Source organism: Lathyrus oleraceus, chromosome 2 (assembly GCF_024323335.1).
Source record: "Lathyrus oleraceus cultivar Zhongwan6 chromosome 2, CAAS_Psat_ZW6_1.0, whole genome shotgun sequence".
NCBI classification, from domain to species: domain Eukaryota; kingdom Viridiplantae; phylum Streptophyta; class Magnoliopsida; order Fabales; family Fabaceae; genus Lathyrus; species Lathyrus oleraceus.
Window position 1 is genome coordinate 353772461 of NC_066580.1, and position 6128 is coordinate 353778588.

The following is a 6128-nucleotide window of genomic DNA, read 5'->3' on the forward strand; positions in this document are numbered from 1 at the left end:
GATCCTTAAGGCTATGCAAATGCAATGTTATGATGCCATGAGGGATCTTAGGGCCAAAATTCGGGTCTTACAGATGCCCCTATTTAAGGTCATTCTATCCGGATAAGTGAAGGTTAAAATCTTCGTCTCGACGAGGTAGAATAGGCTTAAATAATAACAAAGAGACGCATTTTGGTCCCTAAGAGGCCTCATATATGTATGCAAATGGTAACACTCTGTGGGGATATGTGTCCACAAAGAAAGAAAGACATCAGGAATAAATGAAAATCCACCGGAGTAACAATACTCATAAATGGGACAAAGACTCTAGGGACTTTACTGGGGAGTAAAGGGATGAGAATGCGTGAGCAGGTCACGACTTGAAACTTGCTGAGAGACACGAAGGAAATCCATGAAATAAATCAATGGAAGAACTCGAGCTGACTCAAAGATGCATGTATTGGGGAAAATGCCAATACAACAAAAATTATCCGTAACGGATACTTCGGATAAAAATCCGGACTCAGGCTGGGAGAATCCACTAAGGGACTTTGCTAGGGAAGCACCCAAACGAGACTCCTCTGGGGAAGCAACGGGATGAGGTATTATCGGTTACTGGGAAATAAGCTCAAAGAGACATGTGATCTGAACACCGGTACAAGGGTGATAGAACAACATGCTCGGGATGAATGAATATTTAAGACCGGTATAAAGGTGAGAGATATCAAACATCCAAAATCATGCTAGAAAGGTATACTTCTGCTCAGGACAATCTGACTCCGCAAGGGAAAAAAAGTCATAATAGGGAGCAGGGAGGAAGGAACACCAGGGATACCGGTTAATGGGCATATAATAGGTGACCAACCAAAGCGTGAATTGGGATATATTACCAAGACACTCATCATCCAAAAGAGGGCTAAAAGCAAACTCGATTATAGGATGGACATTCGATTCCACAAAAGGGACACGAATCTTACTCGACTAGGGAAGAGCAAAAGACTTTGACCGAAGAGTGCATGAGATGTACTATCTATTACCATCAAAACGTAGATAGCAGACTCGCAAGGAAGATTATCCACAACCGGTTACTGGGTTAATAAAGGATAGATCGACCGAAAAGAAGAGGACATCGGGATACCGAATACTAGGTATATCCACAACCGGTTCAAGGGGAGAAACAATCGTTACCAACAAAGGGTAAACGAGAGATGACTCACTAAGGATACATTGACAAAGGCAACGATCCAGGTGACATATCACCGGTTATGGGAAATATGCTCAAAAAGAAAAGGGTGAAGGAATATCAATACCGAATATTGGATAAAGATAACCGTCAAGGAGGGGATTACATCTACCGGATACCGGGTAGAAAACCACGGAAAAGTAACCGTCATCAGTTAGGATGAACAGAAAGGTTAACTCTTCCAGGGGATAAAACAGGTTTTATAACTACCGGTATGAGGGTAGAAAACTGCAGACTCCGCAGGGGAAAAGATGGATAATTATCGGTTAATGAGAAATTATTCATCTAGACCATGGGGAAGTGCAGGAAGCAGACACCAGAGGCCAATCTAGGGTCAAACTAGAGAGTCATGATGAAACAAGACTTGTCCCTATGAAGTAATAACTCAATGGGGACTATGGAGGAAAGGATAAACACTTTCCGCTTATGGGGCTGACTCTATATGGAGAGATCAATCACCAACATCTGCTTGGGGAAACATAATACCCTTAAACAAGAGATAACAAACAAAGATATATGGCAAATAATGCGACATGAATATTAGAATGTTATTACTATGCACATGTGCATGGTTTATGTATGATGAATGCTGACAAACAGACATTTCTAACACAAACAGGTCCAAAGAACCAAACACAAACATCCGGTATTACATCTCAAAAGAGAAAGCCAGGACAACAAAGGTCTTTGCGGGGGAATGAGCATCAGTCATTCTAGTTGAAAATATGATGATGGCGACTTCACTGGAGAAACTATCAAAGGGGATGTTGGATCCTTGTGGGGATAAAACCACCAACCGGAAGCTTCCAAAGGTCTACCAAATATTATCCCTACCCAGGATCTCATATGCTGAGGGGGAAAGGGAGTTGCACATCTTCTGCTCGGGAGAGGAAACCACAAAAAGGTTACGGAGGAAGAGGATATAAACATGCTAGGAATATGAACAAATGTCTCACCCTGTCGAGAATCTTACCATCCTTGGGAGAGCACTGAAGGCATCCTCAGTATCCCTTCATCATTGCGAATGTTCACTTTGTTTAAAACCAAGTTATGAAAACTTCAAACAATGATATTTCTCAATTAAAACATGCAAAATATTTGTTGAATAGAAACAAATAAGAGTGTAAATAATTGGATAAAGGCTCAAAATTTATTTGATGGAATGGTAGTCTGCAAATGGCAGGACTCCATAGATCTTTACAAATTTGAAATTGGTGATATATATTGGAAAGGGCTACATTGAACATAATGACCATTTCTCCACCACTTATGAATACGATGTATTTGAAGCTTCGGTTGACGATGACTGAGCGAGAATCTCTGACGGATGACAGTTTGTAGAACACAGTTTTGTCAGGATGCAATTACTTGCCAAATCCCTATTTTTTGCCTAGATTGCCCAGAGTGGGATACTCAATCTAGCGGGATACATATATTCAATTTTTTTATGTTTCTAACTTTTCAATCCACCGAGACGCTCATTTTTGCGTAAGCCGCCCTTTCGGGTTTTCAACTTAGCGAGCTTATTTGTTTTTATTTTAGGCGAAGTATTTCTTGACTGCATCTGAATTCATAGGACGAGTGAAATCCTCCCCATCCATAGTTGTAAGTATCAAAGCACCGCCTGAAAAGGCTCTCTTAACAACATATGGGCCTTCATAGTTTGGAGTCCACTTGCCCCTGGAATCGGGCGCGAAAGACAAGACTTTCTTGAGCACAAGGTCACCTTCTCGGAACACACGAGGCTTGACCTTCTTATCAAAGGCTTTCTTCATCCTTTGTTGATATAACTGACAGTGGAACATGGCAGTCAATCTCTTCTCTTCTATCAAATTCAACTGGTCATAGCAACTCTGAACCCATTCAGCATCAGTCAACTTGGCTTCCATCAAAACTCTCATTGATGGGATATCCACCTCTACTGGGAGCACATCCTTCATGCCATAAACGAGGGAGAAATGGGTTGCCCCTGTTGAAGTGTGGCATATGTACGATATCCATGCAAAGCAAATGGCAGCATCTCATGCCAATCTTTGCACGTAACAACCATCTTCTGAATAATCTTCTTGATGTTCTTATTAGCAGCTTCAACAGCCCCATTCATCTTGGGTCTATAAGGAGAAGAATTATGATGCGCAATTGGTCCCATATTTTTTGGACCAATAATAAAAGAGATATGAATTTTAGAAAATGAAATGGAATTAAAAAATGAAATAGAAAATAAAATCAGAATTAAAAATGGCAGAAAGCGTGAGCCCTTGGATCTGAGCTCATTAATTGAGCTGGCAGATCTAAGCATCCAGAGGCGCGCGTCCAACATGTTCCATGGTCAATGCAACCGCATGTGGTATTTGAAAAAGTCATAAGAATGGAGCATGGAGATTAAATCTGGAGAATGCATCACACGGCTCAGGATTGATCTGGCAATGAGACGGTGGCGCTCCGGTGAGCTCCTGCGAAGGTCAAAAAACACAGAGGTTCAAATGCTAACTAAAATGAACGATCCAGGTTACCATTCGAAAGGTGAAGTGATGTACATCACTCCTATACCACTCACTTCCACTATAGATTCCTATTAAGAGAGAAATCAGAGATGGAAGTTTGGTGATGTTCAACTGAACTTGCTCGATTCCAACAATTAAACACACAGTAATGATGCCTCTATAGAGAGGACTTCAGCCAATACAATATCAAGGCCAATGGATCAAAGTATAAGGAGATTCGAAGAAAAAAACAGTTGATCAAAACTTTTGGATTATGAAGATTTGAGTCACTCTCCTTGGTTTTTTTTTGCAAACAGAAACTTCAATAGATCGAATGATGAAGGTCTAGGAACTTTAGATCTGAAAATTCAACCAAATGCAATTGAATTTAAGATCTGAATTTTTGAAGGAAAATGAACTTTGTTCCTTTGGTATGGTTAGGGATTCAGTCTTGCAGCATTTCAGGCGCCTTCAGGTTGGAGAAATGAAGAGCATAGCACATGTATTTATAGCTGGAGAGGGCTGAATGCATGAGTTAACTCGTGTGCATGGCAAATGGATCTTGCATTGCATGGGTTTGTGTGATCATGTGGAAGGCCCAATGAAAACTGAAATGACCTGCTGAGTTCATGTGAAATGCAAATGGACGTGTATATTAAGTGTAATCAGCTCATGCATGTCAATTGAATTGTATTTCACAAAGTGCATTTAATCCTTCATGTCTTCGAAAATGGTGCTTCCAAACTCCAAATGCAACCTTATGAGTAATGGTTAGAAAGCTTGTTGCATTAGGAACAAATGATATGTTAAACAAAAATCTAATTGGGCCTTGGAAATTAGTGAATTTTGAGCTTAAAGTGTAGGGTGCAAAACATGCATAAGTGAAGTTTCCAAATTTGGCCAATGTACAAGCCCTTCTGTCTCAATGATGGAAGCTCCAAATGATAAAATATTCAACATGAAAGTTGTATATCATTTCAAGATAATCAATCTGGACTTAAATTTTGAATCATTTTGATTTTTAATGAAGAAGTTATGGGCACTTGAAATTGGAATTTTTTACATTTCAATGCATTTGGCCCAAAGTGACCTATAATGTTTTGCATTATCACATGTATTTATTTTGGGATTTTGCAATGTTTCTCAACATATCATTTGAAGTACTCACAATACAATTTCCAATGCATTTGGTCCCACCTCAAAATCATAAAAAATGAATGAGTTATGTTCTTGGGAAGTTGACCCAAAATTAGGGTTTCAGTTAAAATGACCTATAATGTCTTGGAATCGATGATGACCTTCCAAATTTCAAATCTAATTTTGATGAACATGAATGTTTTTCATATTGTCCTTAAGAACATTTTTTCTCTTGGGTCCATCTACATTTGACCAACACATAAAAAGTTAGGTGTCAGTGTATTTCAACATAGTCAGATGAATTGACTGATCAACTTCTCAAGTCCACAACTCATATCTTGATGAATTGATGATTGAGGGCACTCAAAAGAGTTCAAATATGCATGAAATGATGAATTAAAGAACTTCCATTGATTGTATTTGACCATGCGCTGAGGTTGCTTTATGAGCAAGGCATTGTTGATGATTAGATGAATTAGGGTTTCCTTGGGAAACAAACCTCAAACCCCTTGACTTGCTTTGATCAAAAATGATGAATTGAGATACTTGGGATATTTGATGGATGAGAGCTTTGGGAACCATTACCATGCTTTATTTCATCTTTTATTGACCATATCATTGTACAAAGGATCTCCTAGAAGCTCTTGACCTTGTTATTGCTCAAGCTACAAACAAGAAATGTTAGTGACATATTTTTGTGCTTTTGGTTAGTAAATGAAATGAGAAAAGCAATGATATACAATTCAAGCATGCTTGGTGATCTCAAACCACTCACAATAGATCCCAACCAAAGGCAAAGGGAACCAAGACGCTCATGATCCTTGAAGCTTCGCAAATGCAATGTTATGATGCCATGAGGGATCTTAGGGCCAAAATTGGGGTCTTACAGATGCCCCTATTTAAGTTCATTCTAGCCGGAGATATGAAGGTTAAAATCTTCGTCTCGACGAGGTAGAATGGGCTTAAATAATAACAAAGAGACGAATTTTGGTCCCTAAGAGACCTCATGATGCAGATGTATGTATGCAAAAGGGTAATACTTCGTGGGGATATGTGTCCACAAAGAAGAAAAGAAATCCAGAGAAACCGACAATCCGTATGAGTAATTCACTCCATGGGATAGAGACTCTGGGACTCTTTTGGGGGTAGAAAAGGGGAGAAATGCGTGAGCAGGTCACGACTCAAAGCTTGGGGAGAAGAATTCCAAAAGAATAAATCAATGGAAAGACCCGAGCTGACTCAAAGGTGCATGTATTCGGGAATATGCCAATACAGCGGAATTATCC